The sequence below is a fragment of the Chlorocebus sabaeus genome, chromosome 10 (assembly GCF_047675955.1).
Source record: "Chlorocebus sabaeus isolate Y175 chromosome 10, mChlSab1.0.hap1, whole genome shotgun sequence".
Taxonomy (NCBI): Eukaryota; Metazoa; Chordata; class Mammalia; order Primates; family Cercopithecidae; genus Chlorocebus; species Chlorocebus sabaeus.
In genome coordinates, this window is record NC_132913.1 from 46,643,164 (window position 1) to 46,655,753 (window position 12,590).

A 12,590-nucleotide genomic window follows, 5' to 3' on the forward strand; every position below is an offset into this window, starting at 1 on the left:
AAAGTTCTGAATCAGGATAGTGCTCCCACTACAACAAAGCAGTAACTAGATTTCACAGGGAAAATCCTCAAAATGTCTTTACAAGGAAGGCCCACAAGGAAACTGTGAGGTAAGAGGACAAGAAAAGGGCATAAACTTGGGTGTCTTTTCTAAATCAGCTAATCATTGTTTTTGTTGAATTGGTTCTTCTGTGTATCAGAGTGGACTGCATTAGAACTGAAGATGAGTCAAAATAAAACAGAATATGCTACTGCCAAAAAAGGCTACCCAAATGTCACTATCTTTAAGACCAGTGATAAGCCACCAGAAATACTGTGTTTTTTTTTTTTTTTTCCCCTGGTAAATTCTCAGAAACCCAGCTAGTTTCTCAAAAAAATGAGCTTGTAACTGTAAAAGCCAGTTTTTACTTTCATTTGTTATTACACACAAAATCTCTGGTTCTCACCAATCAATTCAACTTCCTGACTCAAATGTACTTAAATGTTTTATTTATAAACATACTATGATCAGTTCTTTTCTTTCTCCATCAATTAGTGTGGTAAGCAAGTTGAACTGAACATTGCAGTTTTGGAGAATTTGGGGTCATCTGTAATTTATGTTTTACAAATAACAATTCCTAAATTATATCAATTATATGTATTTAGTCGTGATTTAATACAAAGAAATTTGAGGGAAGTAACCTCAAAACTACAAAAGCTATATTAAATATTATAAAAATCCAGAATAATTGAAATTGCCAAGGATTAGAAACTGATAGAAACACTTCTGTAATAACTAATTGTAATTACAATTAGTTGTAATAAACAATTGGTAATAATTGGTAGTAGTAATAAATAATTGGTAGTAATAAATAATAAGTAATACATAATTGGTAGTAAGCAGCATTCTTAGATGCATAGTTACAGCATTAATTTCATTATTGGAAAGAAGCAAACAAGCTAAACTTTGTAGTCTCACAAGCAGAAAACATAAGCAATAAGTAAATGAAGTTACCACTCTTGCAGCAACAATTAAGAACCAATGATACATAATTTGCCAACAAAAAGTTCTTTTTTAACTCTAAAAGGAATGGCATCTGGAAGCAACTGAGTAGAAAGTTTCAGCAAAATGAGCTGTATACATCACAGATTCCAATGAAAAGAAAATATAGATCTGTACACAGGAATGACATCCATGCCTGGCAAGAATGCAGAGATGGGCATTCAGATCAAGGCTACTTCAACTCTACTTCCTAATTCTTTCTTCTAAAATTCTTGGTTAAAACAGTTCAAAGCATGGAAAGCACCCTTAGTGACGACTGAATCTTACAGGTCCATTCTTTGCTGGTGAGAAAAAGACTCACTTCTATATTTAGTGAAATATACTAAGATCACTTAACATGATTGTAGTAATACCATGCATTAAAAAATACCCAAGTAAAAGACTTCCTCTGTTTCATGTGGGAGAAGTTACACTACAGAAGGGAAATAATTTAAGAACACATTTCACAATTGTACTATATTTTGCCTTTATAGCAAGAATTGAGAACTCAGTGATATTTTTTAAAAAGTAATCTTTCTCATTAAAAAGTTCTGTAATGCTATATATATAATTTTAATACTGTTTTTCTTCCACCTTTTACAAAACACAGATAGTAATTCCGTGTAAAAATCTTACAGAATTATTCTGTTATTTAACAGTTTCTGTAATTCAAACACTTCATGAACATACCTATTAAACATCAGGTACTCTGCTTAAGTAACTGGCCTACAAGGATGAGTAAGACAATCTCTGACCTCAAGGAACTCATGTTTTCAGCATAATTTAAACAGTGCAAGACCATTTTTATACCATAATGTATAAAACAAGTTTGTTAATATTACAATATTACAAATTGGTATGGTCACATACAGGACTCAGTAATACAACCCAAACACCTAAAACAGTGTCTAGTATATAACAGACATAAAATAAATTTTTTTAAATGAATTAATTCACTACTCATTTAAAGCAGAAGAGGCCTATCCATGGGACTCATTCCAAAGGCTTTCAATCATAACAAAAAGTTGTCTTGAGTCTTTATGCAAACTTGCAGTTATGGTTCCTAGATTCCTTTGCCTTATTTCCTTAACCCCTCATCCTAATTTGTGAACATTACCACTGGCCCTTTATTCCTCCTTGATTCCATTTAGGTCACATGTTGGATTTGATCACACAAAATCCTACCACCTCCAGGATCTTAAACTCTTAAAGTTTTACCCTTGAACCACAATTTTCACATTTCCATTTCCTTATTTCTCAACATGACCTTTAGCCTCTCTCAGGGCCATTCCTTGACCTTATCTGTCTCTTTCCCTCTCAATACCATCAATATCTCTCCTATGTTAACCTTAAAGGAAAAGTCTTATACCTGCTACGTCTACTTCCTCCTCACTTCTCAGAATGTTTCAGCATTTGTGCCAAGCCCCAAGCCTCCCTGCCACTTGGTCTGTAAAATGGAAGATTTCCTAATCACTAGATCACTCTAATCTTTCATTCTCAACCTCTTATATAAGTCTCGCATTCCTGATTGTGTCTTTCATATTATTATTTTTTTGACATGGAGTCTCACTCTGTCACCCAGGCTGGAGTGCAGTGGCACAATCTCAGCTCACTACAACCTCTGCCTCTGGGTTCAAGTGATTCTCCTGCCTCAGTCTCCCGAGTAGCCGGAATTTCAGCTGTGTGCCACTACGTCCAGCTAATTTTTTTTGTATTTGCAATAGAGACAGGGTTTCACCACATTGGCCAGGCTAGTCTCAAACTCCTGACCTCGTGATCCACTCGTCTCGGTCTCCCAAAGTGCTGGGATTACAGATGTGAGCCACTGCGTCTGGTCCTTTCTTTTCAAAACCCATTATCATCCTTAAGATCTAGGTCATGGAATCCTCTTGATCCTCTTCTTAACTATACATCTTTCAATAATACTATCTCCTTTATTGGATTTTCTTTTGCTTTTTTTCCCCTAAATGTAAAGCATTCCTAAAGATTTTGTCCAGCTATCTCTTTCCTTCTCTTATGCTTTCTCCTTCAATATTTCACATGCTTATAATGTTTAAACTATCACCTCTATGCAAATGAATTATAAGCCAGGATTTTAGATCTTTGAGGCAAAAACTGAATCTTATTTAGCTCAGGATTTCCAATAATCTGAAACACAATAGGTACTTAACAAACTGTTTCTCATTGCTGTATTTTTGGTCACATTATTTCTTCCACTTGAGAACCTCCAAAGCCTATATAACATGCTCTTTGATTTCTACCCTTTATAATTATATTCTTTACTATTTCAAAAACCTATTGCTCAAGAAATATTCCTGAATCTCCAGACAGATATGTTTGGGGCCTCCTTTCATTGTTCATGATAGATTATTGGCCATTTGTCCTTTATCATACCATTACTAGGGTATAAAAGTTATGAAGGAAACAGCCAGGTCTTAACCATTTTTACTCTTTACAAAACATTGCACAAAGCAAACTGCTATCAGTTGGCAGAGACAATACTTCATAATACCTGTTATAGGCATCTCCACAACAATAGTTTTCAATTCTTTGTTTCACTTTTCTTTTAAAAGGCTAGAATAAACAGGAATTATTCTTTAAATGATTAAAATATAACATGCCACTTTGCTCCAATTGCAAAAGTCACTCACAAGGTTAGTAAAAGCTCACTGGGTATTCAGAATGATGTCTCTTTTGTGGCTTTAATCTTTTTATACAGCAGGGATTGCTGTTTTGTTTACACCCTTGGTCCATTGCCAGAAAAATAACCTTAGTCTTCAACCATCTTAACATTTCAAACTACTGTTCACAAGGAAAATTTTGATCATAGACTGATGATGGCTCAGTCAATCCTATAATTACATTTAAAACAAAGTATATTCAGTATTAATAAAAAAGGAGAAAGATACTTTATTTCACAAAACAAAATACAACTCAAGTCAAATAGGCTCTATTAACCTTATGAGTACAAAACAAAATTATCTGGATATTACAATGTTCCACTTTTAGAAAAGCAAATGTTTCTCATATTAATGTACTTAATATCAACAGATTTATTGCTCACAAATAAAACTTGTCTTGATGAAAACTTCTGAGTTCTGCTCAGAGAAGACATTTGAGTTCTGCTCAGAGAAAACATTTGCAAGCTGATGAATTATATCATAAAACAATATTTTTAGAAGATCACAATTTTTTTGCAGATATTAACATTCATAGTTTCAAAATTATGAATATAAATATTATTTTAGTTTCTATTTTGAGAGGTAACTGTATACAGTTTACATAATAAAAATTAATATACATCTGCAATGCCTACGTTCTCAGATTATAATGAGCCGAATACTTTTCAGCAAAGCTTTTCAAATTCTACTGGCCAAATCAAATCACTACATATAAAAGTGATTAAAATCAGTACACAAATGCTGGTGTGTGGCAGTAACAAGGCATGGTAACTACAAATGTCTTTATTAGTATTAATGAATAATTCGTTAAGGTTTTCTACCTGAAATTGTACTGAACTAATGCTTTGAATCTAAACTACCAGTGAACAAAATCTCCCATCACTAAGGAAAAGTCCAGAAAGTAAATAAAACAAAATAATTGTAAGAACTAAGTATGTTAAAGCACTCAATCTTAGTCAAGAAAATTGCTTACTATGACATAACTTTATGTTTTTTTGTGTGCTAAAAATGTCTTTTAACCTTTCAATGCTACACAAAATTGTTATATCTTGTCTTCAAATTTTGTCTCTAGTTCCTTAAAATGGTAAGCATAAATTTACAACATTACAAAATCAGGCTCTAACATACATCTTGCAAAGTATGGCTATTCATTAAAAATGGTAGTATATTCAAATAAAGTTGTTATGAGGACTTTAGTTAATATCAATAATAAGTGAGTGTAATACCAAAATGAACATCATCAAAATTACTGTAAATCAAAGCAATATTCAAATTACTGGCTCACACATTAAAATTCTTCAGTATATTAATATTTAAATATTTCTGAACTCAAAATGTCCAAATTTTGTAAACCTGAATTTTGATTAAAGAACAGAAAGAAGTCTACAGTTACTGGTGACAAAACATTTCTCTCCAAGTAATTCTCATTTCACTCTTGAATTCTCAAAATGTTTTGAGCTAGTTAACCTTTATTTATTTATTTTTTAGAACAAAACAGGTATATTTCTATTAGACTACCTGATACAGAAGATAGTGTGGTATGGATGGATAGTATGAATGACAAATAATACAAATATATTTTATTTGAAATAAAAATGCATACGCAGCTCAATGGGTCACTTGGAAACAAACTGTTGCTTGACTATATTATTGAGCAAAAACAAAACTAAAGCACACTTTTTTTTTTTTTAACCTGTATCTGGAGATAGACAGGAAGACACTACTTGTTTCTTTTAAAAACTGACCTTCCCTTAAGGCCGGGTCATAGAACGATAAACAATGTAAATGAATCCACCATTACCAGTTGTTATATTATATCTATGTCATCTGTGTATTCTGAGATTACGCACATACCTGCCAATATACCTGGAACAGGTTATTTTATCACAGTTACACTTGAGTTCTTGAAAGGCAGGACTGAGGAAGAGTAATTTGAAGTAAGTTTTACATCCTATTTAGAAGAAATCATTAGCATTTACTTAAATAACAGGTTACAATAGAAAGATACTGCCTGGAATTTATCCTTTTCATTTTGGTTCATTTTTAGTTTTTGTTTATGATTACATAGCTGTTTAATTCATTTGCTTATAGTGCAATCCTGCCATAAAGTACTAAAGCACAAGATACCTATTATTCCCTCAACATCTGCATTTTTCAAGTTTTATCCTCTATATCCACAGTATTTCAGTAGTTCTTGACTGTTTAAAAAAATAAATGGGTAAAACTCTTCTAAAAATGCAGATGTCTATAACTACAATGGCACTAAAATGGGAAGGAGACAATAAGAGAAGGGATAAAAGGAAATATGTTCATGTGCAGGGAACACGGTTCAAGTCTTTGGATTTAAAAACAAGTTCCCCAGAAAAGCTGACACTTCCTTTGCCCTCCAAAAAGAACCTGAAAAGTCCAATCCAAACTTTCGAAAATTACAGTTCTGAGATGCAATAAATGATGATCAAAGCAGTCAGAGGGAGAAGGATGAATGTGTCTTCCATTTAGCTATAGATTATAGTATAGCCTCTTTAGGTGCTGGTAGATCAGTGAAAACCACTGAAGTACCAGAAGTGCTTGGAAGGATGGGGTAGAAAGTAATGACCATAATACCTTTTCTAAATCAGCAGCAGGGCTTCATGGCTAGGAAACTTTTTTCAACAGTAAAATGTCTCCAGGATAGATCTCTCTCTCCAACATAAAATGTGCCAGAATTAACAACAACAAAAAAAGACTTACACTTGGATATAGCAATAACAGAAAATTGCAAGGCAGAGAACACAAAAGAATCAAGACAATGCTTATAGGTTCAACAGTATTCCATGAGGCTAGAAAACTGGTTAACTTTGAAAGCTCTAGCAAAATAGCACTCTTGTTTATAAATCACTTATTTATCATATGACCACACGTTGAATCCTTGTCTTTCCACATAGTGAAGAATCCTACATTCAGCCTTTAGGCATTCTGCATTTCTTTGGCAATGTTGTAGCTGAGTATCTTGTTCCAGTCGATTTTGGTGCGGGTACCTGGAAGCTGCCGGCGCAAGACCTTGAATGTGGTATCTGACATTGTTTGATAGTTTTCACTAATTGCTGTCTGACGCTCATTTTCTGCATTCTCTATGATTTTAATAAACTCCTTGGCAGTTTGTGTGTCATTCGAAACAGTTAGTGAATCATGTACATCTTTATGACTAACCAACTGAACATTGCCATCTTCATAATAGTGAACCTGAATCTTAAGCACTCCAACCACCTGGCCTGTAGGTGGTGTGATGGTAAACTTCTACTCTGATCTCCAATGACCATTCCATAAGTTTTTAGGCTGACTCTGGTGGCTTTCAATACACGCAATAATAGTCTGTTGCCCATTGATAGTTTTAGCATAAACAGTACAGAAGCAGTTGGAATAATGGTCTTTCACACAGGCTCTTAAAGCACTGTCACAGGATTATCTCCAAGACTTCAGACCTCCATCTACTTGTTCTGGCTGGGGGTCACTTGCTTCTTTCTGTAAGTGATCAAATTTAAAGGAAATTTTGTTTCTTGGATCTAAAACTCTGCTATTGCCCAGGTCACCATGCTCTGTAATTAAGACCTGATCTTCATATCCTTCTGTCTTCACAGGTGTGAACTGATTCACGTTGTAATGAGCAAATGCATGTTCTGCCCTTTCCCTGAGGAGGTTGTCATTATTACGTAGTAGCCGAACATCACTGAATACTTCATTAAATTCCCCTGGGGGTGCATGAGTGATGAATTCAGCAGCTGTGCGTACCTTCTCCTCATCCAACAAACAATCAACGAAGTTGGCCATCTTGCGCTGTTCTCAACATTTATATTTTAACACTTAAAAAGATGCATGGAATGGAAGCAAGGTCTTTTTTTTTCTAAGATATAAATAGCTTTTATTTATCTTACACTATATGAAATGTCATATATTTCAGTACAGAAATATGAATATATTTGTCCCCCAAACAACACTGGTGGTGTGTAGAGTTACATAACATGTGGTATATGTATTGTATCTTGTAAATATTTAAAAAATCACTTCTGATGCTAATCTGGCCCCAAGTGTTTTTTCTTAATTATAAATTGAAAATTTATAATGACATAAATTTATAGGGTACAAAGTGATATTATAACCTCTGAATAAAATGTAGAATAATTTAATCAAGGTAATTAACACAGCCATGACCTCAAATACTTAACTTTTGGTGGTGTGAACACTTGAAATTTACTCTCTTAGCTATTTTGAATATTCACCACACTATGCAATAGAACTCAGAAAAAAGAAAATAAAATTTCTCCTGTCTGAGATTTTGTACCCTTTGATCATCATCTTCCCATTCCTCCCATCCCTCAGTCTTTGTTTTTCTTTTTTTTCTTTTTTTATTGAGACGGAGTCTCGCTCTGTTGCCAGGCCACAGTGCTGTGGCGTGATCTCAGCTCACTGCAACCTCTGCCTCCCAGGTTCAAGCGATTCTCCTGCCTCAGCCTCCCAAGTAGCCGGGACTAAAGGCACACACCACCATGCCCAGCTAATTTTTGTATTTTTAGTGGAGACAGGATTTCACCATGTTGGCCAGGATGGTCTGGATCTCCTGACCTTGTGATTTGCCCGCCTCGGCCTCCCAAAGTGCTAGGATCACAGGTGTGAGCCACTGCGCCCGGCCATCCCTCAGCCTTTGTAACCACCATTCTACTCTCTGTTTCTGAGTTCAATGGTTTTAGATTTCACATGTGAGACATGCAGTATTTTGTGTTTCTGTGCCTGATTTATCTTATTTCACTTAGCATAATGTTCTCTGATTCCATCCACGATGTTGCAAATAAGAAAATTTCTTTCTTTTTCAAGGCCAAATAGTATTCCATTGTGTACATACCTGATTTTTAAAAAATACATTCATCTGTTGATGAACACTTGGGTTGATTCCTTAACGTGTCTATTGTTAATGGTTCTGCAATGAACGTGGAAGTGCAGACATGTCTTTGACAAACTGTTTTCAAGTCCTTTGGGTAAATGCCACAAACAGGATGGCTGGATCATACAGTAATTCTATTTTTAGTTTTTTGAGGAAACTCCATACTATTTTCTATAAAGGCTGTACTAATTTACATCCCCATTAACAGTGTACAAGGGTTCCCTTTTCTCCACATCCTTGCCAATACTTGTCTTTTGTCTATTTGATAAAAGCCAATCTGACAGGTGTGAGATGATATCTCATTGTGATTTTAATTTGCATCTCCCTAACGATTAGTGATGTTGAGCGTTTTTTTCATATATCTGCTGGCCATTTGTATGTCTTTTGAGAAATGTCTATTCAGATTGGGTTTTATTTTTATTTTTGAGACACAGTCTCACCCTGTCGCCCAGGCTGGAGTGCAATGGTGCGATCTCGGCTCACTGCAACCTCCACCTCCCGTTTTCAAACAATTCTCCTGCCTCAGCCTCCCGAGGAGCTGGGATTACAGGCGACCACCACCATGCCTAGCTAATTTTTGTATTTTTAGTAGAGACAGGGTTTCACCACGTTGACCAGTCCAGTCTCGAACTCCTGACCTCGTGATCTGCCCACCTTGGCATCCCAAAGTACTGGGATTACAGGTGTGAGCCACTGTGCCCAGCCTATTTTTATTTTTAAGCAGTTATTTTGAGATTATTTTGACTCACAAGAGTTACAAAAATAGTACACAGAGTTCCTATATACTCTCTGTCCAACCTTACTTCTCCTCATGTTAACATCTTACATGACTAAAGAACTTTCCAAACTAAGAAATTAACTTTGATTAACTAATTAGAATAAAGAATTTATTCCGATTTAATCAGTTTTCCCACCAATGTTACTTCTCTATACCAATATCCAATCCAGCATCTCATATTACATTTAGGTGTTGTGTTTCCCTAATTTTGTAGTCTGTGATATTTCCTCAGTCTTGTTTGGTATGACTATAATACACTGAAGTGTACTGGTCAGAGGTATTTTGCAAGATGTCCCTCTGAGTTTGTCTGATGCGTTCTCATGATTAGAAGAGGTGATGTATTATTAGAAAAGATGGTCAATGTGCCCTTCTCAGAGCAATATATCTAGGGCCCATAATGTTACTATGTAGTGCTGGTGACATTAACGTTGATCACTTGGTTAAGCTGGTATCTGCTAGGATTTGCCACTGTAAAATTACCATTTTCTTCTAAAACAGCATTTTTATTAGAAAACAAGTCACTGGGAGCCGTGTTAACTTTGGGAACAAAAGCTGCCATTTAGTAACATCAAACATGCCGAACAAGCTTTGTTCAAGAAATGATGCATCAATACTCAGGCAAATGACTATTCTTAAAAGATAAGGACAGTTCCTCTTTTGTGATAATTTTTGTTGGATCTAATGAAAAAAATTAGAGTTCATAGATTAAAATGCTAAAAATATGGAATATTTTATATACGTTTCTATATTCAAATATAGCTGTACTTCTAGTAAGGAAACAGAAAAAACTAAAAATAATATAATTCTTGTTTTACTTTACTTACCTTATTCTAAATCTTGTTCATCTTATGTTTCAATAAATAAGAAAGTCTTAGTTTTCCCATAATGAACATAAATTTTTACAATCAGCTTTGAAAGTATAGACTGGGTGTATTAATTTGCTAGAGCTGCCATAATAAAGTACCACAACTGTGTGACTTAGAACAACAGAAATGTATTGTCTCATGGTGCTGGAGGTTAGAAGTCTGAAATCAAGGTGTCAATAAGGGCATGTTCCTTCTGAAGGCACTAGGAAAGATGGGTTCCATGATTCTCTCCTAGTTTCTTATAACCTTGGGTATTCTTCCTGTGTCTTCACATGTGCTTCTTGCTGTGCATGTCTCTGTGTCTACATTTCTCCTTTGATAAAAATACTGGATATGTATTGGATTAGGGCCCAACCTAATGATTTCATTTTAACTTGATTAGCTCTGTAAGGTATCTATAACCAAGTAAGGTCACATTCTGAAGTACTAAGGGATTAGGACTCTAACCTATGTCTTTTGAGGGGGAGGATACAATTTAACCTATAACATTTTCTTTATTTTTTTAAGAGAACTTAATTGACTTGAACACATTACCTTTCTCAAGTAACCTACTACTAAAATCCCAAATTAAAACTACAAAGTTCTACTAAAAAGTGAAGTAAAATAATAGTCCAAAAATACTTGTGATCAAATCTTTCATTAAATAAACCCCACTGCAAAAAAGGCTAGACAGTTGAAAATTCAACAGCCTGAACAGGCGCAATGGCTTACGCCTGTAATCCCAGTATTTTGGGAGGCCGAGGTGGGCGGATCATTTGAGGTCAGGAGTTCAAGACCAACCTGGCTAACATGGTGAAACCCTGTCTCTACCAAAAATGCAAAAATTATTCAGGCATGGTGGCACGCACCCAGCTACTTGGGAGGCTGAGGTGAGAGAATCACTTGAACCCAGGAGGCGGAGGTTGCAGTGAGCTGAGATCATACCACTGCACTCCAGCCTGGACGACAGAGTGAGACCCTGTCTCAAAAAAAAAAAAAAAAAGAAAAGAAAAGAAAAGAAAGAAAATCCAAGAGTCTTTATTTAGGATTTATAGATGCCTACAACATTAACACATCAACTAAAAAAGAAAATCATGTTGTAATAGTTCAGAGTATAACACAAATACCCAAAGAAACTTTGGCTTTATCCACAAACCACCAAGGACAGGCCTGTCTCATTCCCTGATGATTCCCTACTAAGTATAAACTTAAGTCTTGGCTGTCTCTTAAGTTCTAGTTAAACCATAACTTTTGACTTCCAGTTTTTTTTTTTTTTTTTTTTTGAGACGGAGTCTCGCTTTGTCACCCAGGCTGGAGTGCAGTGGTGCAATCTTGGCTCACTGCAAGCTCCGCTTCCTGGGTTCACGCCATTCTCCTGCCTCAGCCTCCTGAGTAGCTGGGACTACAGGCACCTGCCACCACGCCTGGCTAATTTTTTGTATTTTTAGTAGAGATGGAGTCTCACGATGTTAGCCAGGATGGTCTCGATCTCCTGACCTCATGATCTGCCCACGTCAGCCTCCCAAAGTGCTGGGATTACAGGCTGAGCCACTGCGCCCGGCCTCAGGTTTGTTTTTCATACATTGCCTCTTCAGTAATCTAAACTGATCTTTTAAATTCCTTATCCTGTAGCTTATGATGCCCACCCTTCACTAAAATCTGCATAGTTACTTGATATTACCAGAGCAATGCACAGCACAGCTCAGAAAACTTATTAATCAGAGTTAATTATCATTTAAGTTTTAACTCTTAGTCCTGTAAATTCATCTCTCCTTCCCTTCCTTTCTTCAATAATTGTTTCTTATTATTATATATTTTGTGCCAGGCACTGACTGGATACATACTGGTAAAATGGATAAAGTCCTTGCTCCTTAAATGTAGAAGAATTGACAAATAAGTAAAACACCACCAAATGTCTAGTTATAAATTGTGAAGAGTGCTATGGAAGAAATTATAGGTGCAGCAATTACCTAGACACTATAATTAGAGGTCTAATTAAGGAATGTATTAGTCAAGATTCTTTAGAAAACAGAACCAACAGGTTCTGTTTTTTACATATGTTTTATTACATATGATTATAAGGAATTGAGATTATGGAGGCTGACCCAGGAAAGCTGGTGGTATAATTCTGAGAACCAAAGGGCTGATGGTGTAAGTCCCAGCCATGGGAGAAGACTGACGTCCTAGATCAATCAGTCAGGCAAATAGAACTACTCCCCTCTTCCTCCTTTTTTTTAAATTCTCTGCAGGTCCTCAATGGATTAGATGATGCCCACACTGCACTGGGGAGGACAATGTGCTCTACTCACTCTACTGATTCAACTGCTAAACACCCTTACAGACACACCCAG

At 35.6% G+C, this 12,590-nt stretch overlaps 1 protein-coding gene and 1 pseudogene across 27 annotated transcripts in view; both read right to left on the reverse strand.

Moving 5' to 3' along the window:
- BAZ2B (bromodomain adjacent to zinc finger domain 2B) overlaps positions 1-12,590 on the reverse strand; it is a 409,685-nt gene that overhangs the window by 155,082 nt on the left and 242,013 nt on the right. The gene's annotated exons all lie outside the window — the stretch shown is intronic.
- LOC140712570 (F-actin-capping protein subunit alpha-1 pseudogene) lies at positions 842-11,516 on the reverse strand (annotated as a pseudogene).